The sequence below is a fragment of the Epinephelus fuscoguttatus genome, linkage group LG1 (genome assembly GCF_011397635.1).
Source record: "Epinephelus fuscoguttatus linkage group LG1, E.fuscoguttatus.final_Chr_v1".
Taxonomy (NCBI): Eukaryota; Metazoa; Chordata; class Actinopteri; order Perciformes; family Serranidae; genus Epinephelus; species Epinephelus fuscoguttatus.
This window is the reverse complement of record NC_064752.1, coordinates 45,322,640-45,339,855: the sequence shown is the minus strand read 5'-3', so window position 1 is coordinate 45,339,855 and position 17,216 is coordinate 45,322,640.

Here is a 17,216-nt window from a genome sequence, read left to right as displayed (position 1 = left end):
AAGGCTCCGGAGAAGAAGCCGAGTTAGTGACATCCAGAATGGCCGAGTTAGCAAGATGCAGTAATAGAATACGAGAGAGAGAGAGAGAGAGAGAGAGAGAGAGAGAAGGAGAGAAGGTGCCCGGTGTATTACAGGGGGTCCTCCGGCAGACTAGGCCTAAGTCAGCCTAACTAGGGACTGGTACAGGGCAAGCCTGAGCCAGCCCTAACTATAAGCTTTATCAAAGAGGAAAGTCTTAAGTCTAGTCTTAAATGTGAAGACGGTGTCTGCCTCCCGGACCGTAACAGGAAGATGATTCCACAGGAGAGGAGCCTGATAGCTAAAGGCTCTGGCTCCTGATCTACTTTTGGAGACTTTAGGGACCACGAGTAACCCTGCGTTCTCAGAGCGCAGTGTTCTGGTGGGATAATATGGCACTATGAGCTCTCTAAGATATGACGGAGCTTGACCATTTAGAGCTTTATAAGTTAACAGTAGGATTTTAAATTTAATTCTGGATTTTACAGGGAGCCAGTGCAGAGAAGCTAAAACAGGAGAGATATGATCGCGTTTCTTAGTTCCTGTTAGTACACGTGCTGCTGCATTCTGAATTAGCTAGAGAGTTTTTAAGGACTTACTAGAGCTACCTGATAATAGAGAGTTACAGTAATCCAGCCTTGAGGTAACAAAAGCGTGGACCAATTTTTCTGCATCTTTTTGGGTCAGGATAGGCCTAATTTTCGCAATATTATGCAGATGAAAAAATGCAGTCCATGAGGTTTGTTTTAAATGAGAATTAAAAGACAAATCTTGATCAAATATTACTCCGAGGTTTCTTACGGTAGTGCTAGAGGCCAGAGCAATGCCATCTAGAGAAACTATGTCATCAGATAAAGAGTCTCTGAGTTGTTTGGGGCCAAGAACAATAACTTCAGTTTTGTCTGAATTTAACATCAGGAAATTGGTGCTCATCCAAGTTTTTATGTCCTTAAGGCAATTATGGAGTTTAGTTAATTGATTACTTTCTTCTGGCTTCATCGATAAATACAACTGAGTATCATCCGCATAACAATGGAAATTTATAGAGTGATTTCTAATGATGTTACCTAAAGGAAGCATATATAGAGTAAATAGGATTGGTCCGAGCACAGAACCTTGCGGAACTCCAAAACAAACTTTAGTACGTAAGGACGATTCATTATGAACGTGAACAAACTGAAAACAATCACATAAATAAGATTTAAACCAGCTCAGTACAGAACCTTTTAGGCCAATTAATTGATCCAGTCTCTGCAGTAGAATTTGATGGTCAGTAGTGTCAAACGCCGCACTAAGATCTAATAAAACAAGTGCAGAGACAAGTCCTTTGTCTGAAGCAATCAGAAGGTCATTTGTAATTTTAACTAGTGCTGTCTCAGTGCTATGATGCACTCTAAATCCTGACTGAAATTCCTCAAATAAATTATTATCGTGGAGAAAATCACACAGCTGGTCTGCGACTACTTTCTCAAGGATCTTTGACATAAAGGGAAGATTAGATATTGGTCTATAGTTGGCTAACGCCTCTGGATCCAGGGTGGGCTTTTTTAGTAGAGGTTTAATTACAGCTACCTTAAAAGACTGTGGTACATAGCCTGTTAATAAGGATATATTGATCATATCTAATATATGAGTGTTAACTAAAGGAAAGACCTCCTTAAGTAGCTTAGTTGGGATGGGGTCTAAGAGACACGTTGATGATTTAGATGAAGAAATCACTGCGGTCAATTCTTGAAGAGAAATTGGGGAGAAGTAATCTAAATATATATTAGGTTTTACAGCTGTGTTTGAGGTTAGATAGGTACTATCTGAGGACAGGAGGTCATGAATTTTGCCTCTAATAGTTAGAATTTTGTAATTAAAAAAGCTCATAAAATCATTACTGCTAAGGGCTAAAGGAATACAAGGCTCAATAGAGCTCTGACTCTCAGTCAGCCTGGCTACAGTGCTGAAAAGAAACCTGGGGTTGTTCTTATTGTCTTCTATTAATGCTGAGTAATAGTTTGCTCTGGCATTGCGGAGGCCCCTCTTCTAACTTTTGAGACTGTCTGTCCAGATTAAACGAGATTCTTCCAGTTTGGTTAATCGTCAATTCCTTTCAAATTTTCGCGATATTTGTTTTAACTTACGGGTTGCTGTAGACAGAGGCAGCTGCAAAACCTATTTAAGCCACCAAAAAAATCAATATCAGTGTAAGTGTACACAATATTTAAAATATTTTTACCACTTTACCTTGCTATCAGATAGCCCCTTTTACTTTGGTACTATATTTTCTCAACACTAAATCTTCCGTACTCCCATGCATAAGCGCAACTGGCTGAGCACCGCATTATGCCGGATTCAGACTACACAATATCAGCCCAATTACAGCCCGATGCAGTGTAGTACAATGTCAGCTCAGATGGTGAACGACAATGAGTGTCATGCGCGATAATCCATAATTTGTCTTGTGTAGCGTGTCACAACAGACAACAGCTGATTCTGCATCTGGGATGCCTCATGACATCCCAACAGACAGTCTAGCATGTTTAATTTTCTTTTTGTCTTTCAAGCCTTCTTTCGTGCACTCCCACAGTAGTCATTTTGACCAATCAAAACACAGAGCGATCTGCTGCCGTAGACAACTGCATGGCAACAACATCCCAGTTTTCCCTCTAGGGATGTTACCACGACAGAGTAAAGATGGAAAAATGCTGGCGTGAAACAGCAGAGGCACTTTAGCAAGTACTGCCATTAGCAGCAGGCTAGCAAGGAATAAAATTCACAAATAGTGGCAGGACTTTTAAGTACCACAGGTGCAAAGGGTACCAGCTTCATAGGCTTTTATTTCCAGACACAGGCCTTTATTTCTCATACCCTCTGTATTTTTCTATTTTTTATTTTTAATGCACTCCTGTTTGCTTTATTAAAGGACCGTTGTTTCAAACTCAACACTTCCTATATCATTTTAAATTAAAAGCCCCGTATCCTTTAGGTAGAGAGAATCCCCTCATATTATAAAAATGACTTTTACTGTGAAACTTTGCAGGAAGTTGTTGTGGAGGATTCAGTGACTTTCATGGTATTCATGCAGCACTTTAAACGCAGCTCCTGCCATCTGATGGCACTTTTTTTTTTTTTTTTTTTTTTTTTACGTTACTACAAAAACAGTTTGGCTGGGACGTGAGTGCTCACAGTGACTGAAATAGTAAAAATAGGACAAGAAAATCAAATGACAATTTTTTTTTGCAGCAGGCCTTTTTTTCTTTAAGTGGCCAAAATATGTTTTGCTGCTGCCTCCATCCACAGCAGTACATTGCTTAGCTTTCCTGGCAGTACTTTAGTCTGCTTCTCCAAACTGTAGGTGTACCAACTGACATCTACTATAGGTAATGCACTGACTATAGATAAGCACCTCGTACAAAGCTGCGTCAAAAGATTTGAACCCTCCCTGAGACATTGGAAAGAAAGTGATTTCACTAAGACTTGTTTGAGTAGGGGAAATTGAATTTTTCTTTCAGCCCAACAGACACATGCATCAACTAAAAAAATGACTTTTAGGAGGATGGGGTTATTTAATGATATTTTGCTATCAATGATGGTATTTCACTGTAACAACACCCACATATGTGTTTGGCAGGTAGTTACCATGTGAATATCAGATTGCTTAGAACACCAGGTTATAACACAAACTGCATTTTTTAAATTTCATGTCACATTTATAGTGTAGACATTACAGAATGGAATCTATAGGGAACCTTGATATGTCAGTTTGGATTCTTGTGTATATCTCCTGATATTTTTAATCATGGCATCCTGTGGTTAATTGAAATACATATGAAATTAAAATTCAAATGTTAGTTCCTCCACATTTCTTTGTGTATTATTCTATCGGGGCCCTGTTAACCTATCATTCAACATCATGTTTCTCATTCTTAGTACTTCCTCTTCAGAAATAACCTTGATGGGAGATGTGAAACAGAATAGAAAAAACAAAGGGCTGTTTGAGTTAATGTGACGTCACATGCTCTTTACTGTCTCTGCCGAGGCAATTCCTATACATATGAGGATAATCAACAGCAAACGCACAAAGCACCCCACCTATTTTAACATCCAATCTGCAGTGTCGCCGAGCTGCCTTGGAATATCATTCATTTAATTTCCCCATGAATATCCAGACATGATTGGGCAGTTCTGTGCGAGAGACGACACCAGGATGGATTAATGGGCCTGGAGATTTATGCCGGCACGATCTGAGCTGCTTTGGCTTTTAAGCTCCAATCAAGTGGGGAAATGGGAAACGATAACTGTATCAAAATAAAAAGAATCTCCAACTGACCATCACAGTGAGAACTGGCCCCGAGTCTTAGCGCTGACAGGCCGCTGCTGTACTGTGGGGAGTCCTGCAGTGATACGGATGTGAGAACAAGCCGTTCCGACACATTGAGTCCATCAAGCCGTCTCCGACATGATACGTGTGGAAAATGACAACAGGAAAATGAAAAGATGAAGAGAGAAATCAGCCCATGTGTGGACATTCAAGCTGCCAAATAAATTGCTCTGTGATTTGTTGTGAAGAGGCATTTCATTTATGATGCTTTTCACAGTGTCCTTTAAGGTAAACAGCATCCAAACAGAGCAGGCCTACAGCCCAGGAGACGTGGTTATTTTTGTACGGCTGCTTTGCGTGCCAGAAGTGTCAAAAGTGCCCGCCATTTGAGAGGGCAGGTAGATGTCAGATCCTTTTAATAAAAGCGGCCCCCAAAGCCTCTTATGTTTCCCTCCCCGTGCACCAAAACCTTCTTATCGTGGCCTTAAGAGGGGACAACAAGCCCGCTGATTAATTTTAGATCTTTTCCATGAAAAGAGTAGCTTACAGTTTAAAGCAATCTCACCCAGTGTTCAGGCAAGACACGAGGGCAGATTGTGTTATACCTCAGGGATAAATATGACACAGGACTGTTTGTCCTGTTTCATGGTGGTATACTGTAAAAGCCCATATGGGGATCAACAGTATCACAGTCTTAAACTGGGACTGCTGAGGCCACTCTTATTATTATATGGATGTCAGGAGCTAATCCTCCCCCATGCAAGCACAATGGATTGTGTACACCCCTTTCTTTTTATCAGATATTTCCCCCCTTTCAAATGCTTTTCCACAGCTTTAACTGTAAGTGGTGAGACAAAATATAACAGTCCAGACAATGGCATAGAAAGGGAAACAAATCATTTTGGAATAATTTTGTCTGTCAGTCACTCTTTCTTTTTTTTTTTTCCCTTCTTTGCATAATGTAGGTATTCATGTAAATATTATGGCCGCTGAGGAAGTGTGAATGCCTTTTCTCACCATTTTGTAAATATTTCATAGACAACAAACAATCAGCCGAAAAAACTGGCAGATTAATTGATAGTGAAAATAATTGTTAGTTGTACTATAATAATAGCACAATAGTACACTACTATACAATATAAAGAACACTGTGTGGCAAGAGTTTTCAGTCCAACACTGTCCTTTTCAGTTCAATGCAACACTATTATTGGCAAAACCCCCTGATGTCTCCACTCACTACTCAGTATCTCCCACAGTAACTGCCATTTACGCTCTAGCAAATTCTTTGGGGGCCGTACACATGCTGCATTTTATGCTCAAACAAATTCATTGTTTTTAATGTAGACACGTGGCAGGCATACTCAAATGCCAGAGCGACACCATCACGACATGCACACGTTCCCAAGCGCCTATATTTCTGGGTGCGATGTCTGCGCCCAAATACAGCAGCACACACTGCATGTCATATGATCATCTTTCCCTTCTTTTGTATATATCAGTCTGTGATAAATATGGAGAAGAAGTTGATCACTTTAGTGTGGGGCTGCCAGAGCTTTACGTCTGTCCCACAGACAATAGGCCTACCCACAAATAGCACCTGGAAGAAGATCAGCTCTGCACTCAGGATTTCAGGTGAATAGGCTATGATATGGTGCTTTTAAAGGTTGCTTAGCAACCTGAGACGCAACCTGCCACCTTGCTCTTGAAAGCTGGTGCAGAAAAGGCACAAAAGTAGCACCCAGTACGTGACCTTGTGTTTCCAAAGACATGGCATGTGTATGAGCCCTTAGTATAGTCATTTCTAAAACTTGCTTTGGCTGTAATTCATTCCAGTTTGCTGCTCCTAGTGACTGGAACATGTTACAAAAGATGCTAAAACTCCACACCCTCATTCCATTATCCTCCTTTAATAACTCAGTACAAGCAATAATTTCTGATCACTGCACTTGTTTTTCAGTTTGCGTCTCTGGAACACAATACAAAGATCTCTGATGTTGCATATACCGTATATGTCATGATGTTGTGCTTGGATTACTCCACCAGCTGTATCTGTGTTTTAATGTTTTGTTTGTTTGCCTCTTGTCACTGCTTCTTGCCCAGGCTGGCATTGTAAATGACAAGTGGTTTACCTGGTCAAATAAAAGTAAAAAAAGAACAAAAAATATACCTACAATGGCATCTCCACTGTAAACCTCCTGCTTATATGACCCCCACTTACTATCATTGTAATTATGGTGATTACATGGAATAGTGTAAGATTTACTCCCAAATCAGCAATAAAACCAGGCAAATCTTCCAATTATCACTCATACTGTGTGGTGATATCAACAGGTGAAACCTGATGCTGAGCTATAAATTACACATAAATGGGGTTTTAGACTTACATAGTCAAAGTGTGACAGTGGTTCCACCATGCTGATGACACTGAGACACTGTATTGTGTATGAAAATAAAAAACAGTGTTAAAGAGTGCTGTGCATTATGCAGATGCAATACTGTTTATCATCATTATCCCATTACTACATTTTTGGTACATTTTTGTGTGAGTTCCAAGTGCAACTCCAGGATTTGCATTAAAACAAAACAAAGGGTTCACAAAATATATATAAGTAACTGAAAACCAGCTGCCTGTTGGCTTCACTATGAACAAACCAGACAAATCTCATACAAATTATGTTCATGTGCAACTCTTCTGTGTTTGCAGTTCAAGGTCATTATCAGCATGTAGAAGTATGAACATAGGTGTCATATACACTGAAAAATAGCTTGCACCAGGACATGTTAACTAATAAATGAGCACACTTTGAGAAAACTTTATTTGCTTCACAAGAATAGCAATACATTCTCACTTTGAGCTTGTTACATTTCGACGTTTGGTCATGAACTTTCCATGTCAAGGTATGACATGCAAGGTATCCAGGGTGCATTGGTTGTTGACGTTGTGGGACGCCAGGTCAACTTCAGCCTAGTGTCTTTTCAAAATACACTTCTGTTTTCACAGGAAATATACACTTTGCATACAGTCTCTTTCAAAATAAATGCACTACTTCTGTACAACACTGTTTTTTTCCTTCAACAACAAAGGCATGTGGTTACATTTAGACAACACACATACATGGTTGGGTTCAGGCAACAAAACCATAACCCTAAGCCTAACCCTCCCACCTGCCCTAGGCAGACTTGTCGGCCATTAACTTATGTTGCTGTCCGGCTGCGTTTCCCCCCTTATGCCGTCAGGCAACATTACAAACTGACTGCTACATATCATGCTGACATGAAAGGACAGCTTTTTTCGTTGGTTTCTGATGTGGAACTCACTGACCAAGCGCTAGTATTTGATGACTTTGGACTGAAACCGATTTTGGAAAAAATACAATACAATGTAAATACAAAAGAAACAGATTTGAGTAATGTAACCAAAAAATAAAAAAGAAGAAAAGAAAAAGTCCCTCCCAGACTACTGGTTGATCAGTAAGCAAAATAAATTCTTGACACATTTTTTTCTGGTCCAATTATCTACTCTCATACCAATCCGTTACGCTGCCTGAAATTGCATATGTTGAAGACAGTTTAGAATTTTTTCATCGGAGCCCTTATGGCCCGAGGTGTGTGAGGTGTGTTTGGAGCATGGTTGTCCTGGCTGTCAGAATGGTGAATTGGTGTATTCTGTTAGTGTTAACCTTTATTGGTGGGGTCATGTCCCATCATACTTGGATACAGCGATGCAATATATTTAGTCATGAGTTCCATCCCTAACCCTAATTAAGGTTTTAGCTGCAGAAACTTGACAGCAGAAGTGTCCGCAACTTACTAAATTTACTGACTTTAATGCTTCATACAAATACTGCTCGTGTCACTCCACTCTGTCTTAAGATTTAAGCCTCACATGAAAAAGTGGGCAAGTAAAAATGATATTAATGTTACATCCACAGTCTTGGACAATGTTTTTTACTATTTTATACAATTTGTGGCATTGGATGGCACAACTGCTGCTTTACAAAGCAACAGAGTGAATGTATGTAGGTACAACCATACATTTACAGAGAATAATGACTCCTTTAGGGCTCCCAAATGGCCTGAGCTGGTCCTATCAATGGAGCTTGAAGTTTTGGGAGATTCAAATGAACTTGGACAAGTGTGCATCATCTGCATATTCTCTGCCAAGTACAATAAGACCGTGATCCTTGGACCAGTCCAGTCATTTGTTTGCAGCCAGAGCCTTTAGACTCCTCCTGAGTTCTTTTTAGTGAGTTCAAGGGTTTCCTCTGTACCTCATGATTGCCTAAGGACTCCTGAGCAGGCTTGTCTTTACCTGACTCACCACAGAGCTAGAGGCTGAACAAACACACACACACACACACACACACACACACACACACACACACACTGACCTAATATAATTGAATAAAGCAGGAGAAATCATGGAGAGCTGCTTCCATTCTCCACTGATGCGGAAATGAATAATATGAGTCACAATCATTAACATTCAAACAAAATGACCTCTGGTACAAAATTCTCAAATGGCCAAACAGTCCCATTTTTCCAAAAATCATTACATTCAACAAGCTAATGCTAAGATGTTTGTTTTGTGAGTTTTTCCACAAATCCAAGTCATAGACTGCATATGGACAACATGCAGCTCCTCAAAAGTGAAGTCAAAAAATCTCAATTGCCCCCGGTGGGTGGCTACAACATAGGTCATTAACCCCACCCCCTCTATCTTAGCGGATGGAATGTGGGCTTAACTAAAAACTCTCAGTACAGGTCAAATGGTATTTTTCCCAAAGATGGTTTCTGTCATTTTATGTAGTTGTTATCATGCTGATGTGTGTTCAAGTGTTATTCTTTTCTGGTAGGTTTGGTTATAGCTAGTAATTTGATGTTTTAAAAAAAAGGGTTTGACGTCATGATTGACAGCTGTGTGTGCCAATCGGTGTTCTTGCGATCAACAGTGCTATTCACACTTGGTCAGAAAGGGTTATCGGCAGGAATCCAATGGTAGTGGAGAATGCAGCTGTGTAGACAACACATTCTTACTCTGACCTTGACACATATCAATGTTTGGTCATGGATTTTCCACGTCTAGATAAAACATGCAAGGAACCTTGGGTGCATTGGTTGTTGGCGTTCTGGGATGCCGTGTCAACTTCTGCCTGTTAAAGGCATTGTCTTCTTTCAAAATACACATTGGAAATGTATAGTTTGCATACAGTCTCCTTCAATATAAATTCACCATGTTATTACAATACTGTGAATTTACATTTTTTTTCTTCAACAAGTAACACAAGTGGTTGGGCTTAGGCAAAAAGAACAGGGTTTGAGTTTTTAATCTAACAGACCATGAATACCTCACTCCCGGGTGAAAGTCGCCTCTCCAACCCACCCCTCTTGGACTTTTGCTGCCTTAACTTTAGTTCGTGCAGCGGCTGTATATTTTGACTTTATATTTGTACAGTCGGGGTTAGTGGAGATTCGTTGTCCATCTTTATATACAGTCTACAACCCTGTTTCCACCAAACACTTTTGGTATGGTACCTTTGGAGCCAAAAGTAAGCCTTCAGACATGGTACCTAGACTCTAGTGTTTCTACCACAAAGGGTACTCTTAAATGTGGGTGGGTTTGTTGTCACTCACTGCTCCGTCCAGCAGTCACTATATTTCCTCATCACCGGTCCACCTTAGAAGTCGCTGACAGTCAGCCCAGTGAATTAAGTTTCTTTGTTTCTCTCATGAGCCTCAAAACCAGCCCCAACTCATTCCTAAGCAGAGTGACCATCCGCTAATGACCAATGAACGGACTGCAGTGCTCACAGCTCCACCTTCTAGTACCAGATCTGTGTACTTGGTACCCCAACAGAAGGGTGACCAAAAATGGGGAAGGTATGAAACGGTTCCATACTGTACTGTATTGCCAAATGGAAACAGGGCTTTTGATCCTGGTAAGACAGACAATCAAAACAACTACAGGGGAGCATATTCTGAATGTGCACTGTGCTGTTTACAGCAATGTAAAGGTGCATTCACACACCTCCACAATAGGTAGGGTAGATCAAACTTGAGAGAAGTAGGAAGGAAGTCGCTGTGAAAAATCAATCAGCCTTTCACACCCGATTAGTGGATTAGATGTTATTGTGAAATTATAGACTTCAGAGATTTAAACTCTTCTGATGAGGAGATCTTTTCTGTGATTCACCTTCTCTGTTAATTGACTGATGTGAGCACAATGTCTCACTCTAACACATACTAATCCCACGGTGACAAACTCCTCCGAGTCACAGGAACACAAGTGAAAGCAGTCTAACTAAAACCTCATAACATTTGACATGTCATCCTGTGTGCCACCTTGTAAAGGTGTCAGGGCAGCTTTGGATGTTCAGTTCTTTGTCTCTGGGCTGCATTCATCTCAGCATCAGCACTCAAGGAGGTGGGGGGCATCAAAGGCTGCCCCCCCTCACTGAGCCGGGGGCTAGTCCAACTAACCTCAAAGAAAAAGCGAGGGGGAGTGGGGGTCACAAAAATAGATGTGAACAGGGATGTTTGGGGAGAATATAAAGGGTCTGGAGTGTAAAAGTGGCCCAGGGGGTGAATGTTGAAGGGGGTGTGGGGAGGGGGATGTGTGCTGACAATCTGCTGAGGAAATAGAAGACTGAAGTGAACTGAGGGGCAGGTTGCTCAAGTGGTTGCTTTATTGAACCAAAGTCTGTTATCTCCACACTCTCACACTGAGCAAGAAAGGAATTCTGCAGAAAATACATTCCCAGAATATGTTACAAGTGAAAATGCGTGTGTGTGTGTGTGTGTGTGTGTGTGTGTGTGTGTGTGTGTGTGTGTGTGTTTGCATTTTTGTGAAGTGAGGTCATTGTGCTGCTTCTTACTTCAACAGGTTAAAGGTTCAATCATTTATTTTTTTATCCTATAAACATGAGGAACTGTATATTCACAAGCATTCAAGAGTTTGTTTCTACAAGACCAAATAATCAATTAAATTATAAGATTAATTTATTTCATGTTTTCAATATCATTTACCTGTAAATTTAAATTAGTTGCCTGGGCTATTATTAGCTTAAATCACTGAAGTCAACAGGCTGTTATTAGGGACAGGCATCTATATGGGACAGGCCTTTAATTGCTTTCACATAAATCTGTTGCTCAGCAAAGATCGGAAAATACAATGAACTTATTTATTTAAACTAGTATAAATATTACTTGTATAAAGATTTGTCTTGGAATAACATATCAATAACAAATCATTCATTTAATCTAGCTCCAACAGACAAGGTATCAGAGAGTGGGACACTCTTTTTACAGCACTCGAGGATAACGGCACCTGGCATACCGACACAGCACCACTTTATCCTGTTAGAACAATATTCGCAATAAGGATTTATTTATATGAAAAACACTTTTGATTCTTACAGACTGAAGGAATATGAATAACTTACCAGGTAATCAAGGAATGGACACATAATCTGACTTCATGACTGCTTCAGAGGAAGGAAGTCACCACTTCTTTTTCATCATGCCAGTTAATCTGAATGAATTAGGGTCTTCTCTAGTGCTCATGGTTTCAGTGAAATGAACTTAACGATTGAATTGTGGAGAATCTAACCAAGCTAACATTGTGTAACATCTCTATACTGACAAAAGTTCAAACCTCTATATTTGATCTGAGCAGTTACCTAAAGTTAGCTCCAGTGGGTAGCCAACAACCTTTTTCATACATCCAAAGAAGTTCTATAAAAATGAACTGCTTGGCAACCAGACCAGGAGTCTCAATGAGACAGGCGTTTATTTTAAAAATGTGTTATCACACCAGGCTAGTAAAAGAGACTAAGCGTTTCATTGGGACTAGGCTTCTAACTGAAGTTTTACAGTACAAAGACAAGCCTTCAGCAGCATCAGTAAACACTGATCATTATAGACATAGTCTACTCTCAAGGGTCACTCAAAAATGTGCACAGTTGCCAGTGTTTTTGTAGTTTTAACAAGACCAACAGAATGATGCATCCTGTCTAGTGAAAAGATCTAGTAGCATCATATCAGATTCAGGAGTCCCATTCTCTCAGTTATTTATAACATATCTAGAATTTAAGCTTAACAACTTCACAATTTTGAACAGGTCTTCCAGTGTTGAGACATTATTGAGAAATGTGCCAGAGTTAGTAGACAGCACCTCTTTATGCAATGTGCCAGATACAAACTCAACTAGAGAAGTGCACTCAGAGAAGTGCAAGTCTCTGCCAGGGCTTTGCGGCCACTCTGTACAATTCTGTTCCAGCAGACATGCTATAATGTGTTTTAGAAGCTAATAAAATACACATCTGTATTTTACAGAGCTGCAACAGAGCAGATTGAGTTTTCCTGCTAACAGGCACTGTTTGTGAAATTAAAAATAAAATGGAAGAATGTATTTTTAGTAACCATAACAGAGTTACAAATATTTGATCCATGTGATCCATGCAATTGGTTGATCCATTCATAACTGGACTTTTAACGGTATTAACTTTGTAAACAATCAATGAAGTAGTTAAAAACAACAACAATTACAACAGACAAAAAAAGAAACAATTTAACTAGACTACTTACTTACTTACTTAGGGGTAGAAGCACAAATATCTAAAAAAAAAAAAACAAAAAAAGATGAGATTAACAAAATCGAGCAGGCAAAATCCTCTGCTTCTGAAACCCATTTGGTGTGGTATGACGCCATGCAGCAGAACTAAACCGGGCGGCCGCCATGGGATCTGGAACACGGTGCAAGTGTACCAGGTGGAATTGTCCCTTCTGGCTCCCTTAAGGCCCTGACACACCAAGCAGACAATTGGCTCTCGGTAAGTGGTGGGCCATCCGTGAGTGTCCATGGCCGTCAGCCCTGCAGTGTGTCCCGCATCACTGACCCTCGGTGGCGCTAGATAGCTTTTTTTTCTCCACCGATTCAGTATGTTTAATCTATGAATTAAACCACTCTGATTGGCAGTTCAGCTCAGCACACAAGCCCCCCTCATTGATTAATGAGCTCATTTGCATCAGTTTCCACTCCAGAGAGCTAAAACACCCAAATAAACAAATTTAATTCTTAAGTTGGCATAATAAGATAATAATAATAAAAGTAAAAGGGTTATCATTTTATCTTTATCTTTATTCCTTTCACTTCATCAAGGTATGATGCTCTAGATGAGCGCAGACGAGGATGAAGATGGTGTCAAATATAACAAAAACAGCTGACTAACTACTATTCTACAAATGCTCTGGTTTAAAATAAAACCAAAGTTGTGCATGGACGTTGATGAAGGACAGAACGGTACCTGCAACAGACGGTAAAATGGCCTTTACATGATAAGAACAACGCGCTTTGCTCACCACCAAGTGCGGCGCAGAGGTCAGAGGTAAACTCGCTCAAAGTTCAAATAATTTCAATTCTGAGTGCAGCGCTCGGGCAGAAAATCCGAGTGGTGCACGATGCCAAGGGTAGCGGTGCCGCTTTGTCAGGCGGTCCTGCCCTCTCCATAGACAAACAATGGGACAGCCAGCGCAAAACGGTTTTACAGCTGATCATGTGTAGAGGCCTTTAGGCTTGTTGATTCTTAGCTAAGACCATTTCCAGAAAATTTGCATCCCCCAACGGCCATTTAAGAGGAGTGTGGTGTCAGCAGTTAATGATGGTATAAAACAGTCAATTAAACAGTTTTTTTAACAACTGTGAATCACCGCAACCATGAGAGGTCCTTCAACCTGCAGTCATAAATGTGCACACAAAATATTAGGCTTGTTGGTCCAGTACTTTGTAGTAGTTTGTGAGATTAGGTATTTACTTTTATTTTTACTTTTTTCTGTTATAAGGATGAGAAAAAAATAGAAACCAGAGCAGGAGTATGACATCTCTATGGAATACAATTAGACAAGTAAAAACTCAGGCTTTTAGTAAAAATTAATCAACTGTGATATGGTTAAGATTATATTATATTATATGTGAGGAAACCCTGAATAGAACCAGATAATGGAAGCTCCTCACAAATACAGCAAAACTGATCTGTATGTGTGTAGTGTGGCAAAGGCGAGTCAGTGTGACAGGCCACATGGCAGCTGAGGGTTGGAGGGTGTTGGGGGGGTGGTGGGGTGGGGGGTCAGAAGACCAGGTGAAGACATGACAGGCTGAAAAAAAACTCCACAGCGCTTCAGGACGGAAACTCAGGCTGACAAAAAGACTCACGCAGGAATCCAGTCAAACAGTCAGTTCTGCTGTTCCCAGCACAAACACGCCACATCGCCTTGACGCACCAGGTTTTCCTCTTTGTTGGCAGCCCTCTCCAGAAACTTTTTGTCTTCTTTCAGAACAGAAGAGGGAAGTAAGCAAACACTGAGTGCTGGGCATGAAGTCAGCACTTACAGTTTGTGCTACAGCAGTTTGGGTTTTGATATAAGTTTAATAACTAAACGTATGATTTGATATGAGCTAATGAGCATGCTAAATAAGATGTCACATTAATAGATTCCTTCTTTCCCTGTAAAATGTCAGCTTCATTAGTCTCAGTGGAAAAGACACAGTCAGTGCTCACACTGGAGATGCTGTGTCCCGGTCAAATGTGGTATTTCTACTTTCTAGATGACTGATCTTTGCTTTAGTTTCCTATAGATTGAATCACTGTTACAGCTCTGAAAATGGTTAAACTAAATATTGAGCCAACTCATTCATTTGACAGGCAGATGTAGAGTTTGTGGAACTGTACTTAAAACACACCAACCACAGAGGCTCCAAAAGACCCACAATACAGACACACAATTTTAGCAGAGCTAAAAGAGGCAGCTGAAGGCATTGGCACTGATGTCATGTTCTTATCCCACCTAATTTTTTCAAAATACATATTATTGTTAGATGTTTAAGTCCCAGGTTTGTTGGACCCATCTACCTCCCCTCCCGCTGATAAGCTCTTCATAAAAAAACGCCTCCACCTGAATTCGCAGCTCCTCCTCTTCACTCAGCATAGAACACGTCCTGTATCCATAATCTTATTATGAGGGTAAAAGTTGATAACAGACCTTTCTGGAACAGGAACCCCCGTACTCCCACTCAGTCATGGAGTGCACTCTGTTTGTAGTCACACTCACAGCTAAATGAAGCACCTTTGATAAAGTTTACAACAGCAAGCATGATAATGACCTGATAATGACCCAAAACACACCTAGTAGATGACAACTGCCTTGCTGAGGAAGCTGAAGGTGAAGGTGATGGACTGGCCAAGTATGTATCCAGCCCTAAACTCACCTGTGCACCTGTGGGGCATCCTCAAGGTGAAGGTGGGGTAGCGCAAGGTGTCTTCACATCCATCTGCTCCATGATGTCATCATGGAGGAGTGGGAGAGGATTCCTGAAGCAGCCTGTGAGCTCCGGTGAATTCCATGCCCAAAAGGGTTAAGGCAGTGCTAGATAATAATGGTTGGCACACAAAATATTGACACTTTAGGCACAATTTGGACATGTTCACTGTGGGGTGTACTCACTTATGTTGCCAGCTGTTTAGATGTTGATGGCTGTGTTTTGAGTAATTTTCAGAGGAAGGTAAATCTACACTACGATACAAGCTGTACACTGACTACTTTAAGTTATATCAAAGTGTCATTTCTATAGTGTTGTCCCATGAAAAGATATAATGAAATATTTACAAAAATGGGAGAGGTGTACTCACTTATGTGAGATACTATATTTGAGTTGTATGCGCTGCTATTGTTAACCTAAATTTGATCCTTCTGTCAAAAATAATAATATTAATAATGAAATAAATAAATGAAAAACAAAAACAAACAAATGCTTCAGAAAGCCAAAACATAGACCAGCAAACATGCTGCAAAGACAGAAACGATGCAATGTTAAAAACACACAAACTCTGAAAACAAATGCATTTTTCAGTACAGAAAAATACTGCATCCAGTCAACACAATGTAAGTTCTCCAGGCCTCTAAGGGGAGCACGAAGTGGAACAGCTGGATTTTCGAGAGAAAGACCAGACAAGGTGTGTGTTTGTTTTTGAAGCGGGAAGAAAAGTGGAGTAAAAAGGCGATATTAAAACGTACGTATCCTTTTTTACATTCTGCCTCAGTCTTTTACAGTATCATAAAAGACAACAGATTTGGATAGGAGAGACTGAGGATGACAAAGAGATGGTGCGATACGTTTTCATTACATTAAAAAAGACAAAATGGCAGACAAAGTTCCTTGATTTTTAATTTTTTTCTTTTCTTTTTTGGTTTTACATTTTGTGTTATTTTAATTAATCTAGGCTATTTTTTCAAACTAACACCATGAAGTATGATCTTTTTTTGACTTGGAACAATGATGAAACTATACCTGAGTAATCCATCTTTTGGGGTGTCTTCTTACCAGCACATAAAACAAAAACAGCTCATTATAAAAAATAAGTTGCATTACACTACCAAATTTAATCATACACATTTATCAAACAACCTTTGATATATTTACTTGTAACTCTGTGGTTTGAATGTTATGTGTTGTTTGTTACTAAGCTGCCATGACATTTTTTAATTTCCTGTAAAGGATTATTAAAGTTCTATCTATCTATCTATCTATCTATCTATCTATCTATCTAACCTTTCATATGAACATCTTTTAAAAAAAACTGCTTCAAAAGCCTTTTTACTACACATATTAAATATCATAATTCCTTCTCCAATATCTGTTTTATGTTTCTGTGAAAACATCAATAAATTTCTACTTCAAACAGCTGTATTTATGTAAGTTTCATGCCCAAGAAATACATTTAATAAGATTGTCTTGAACACCTCATGAGAACCTTATGACTTATCCTCACCCAATACTCAATTTTACTTTATTTTGTTTTCCAAATGAAGGTTAGGTTAGTAGCATGAGTTCAAT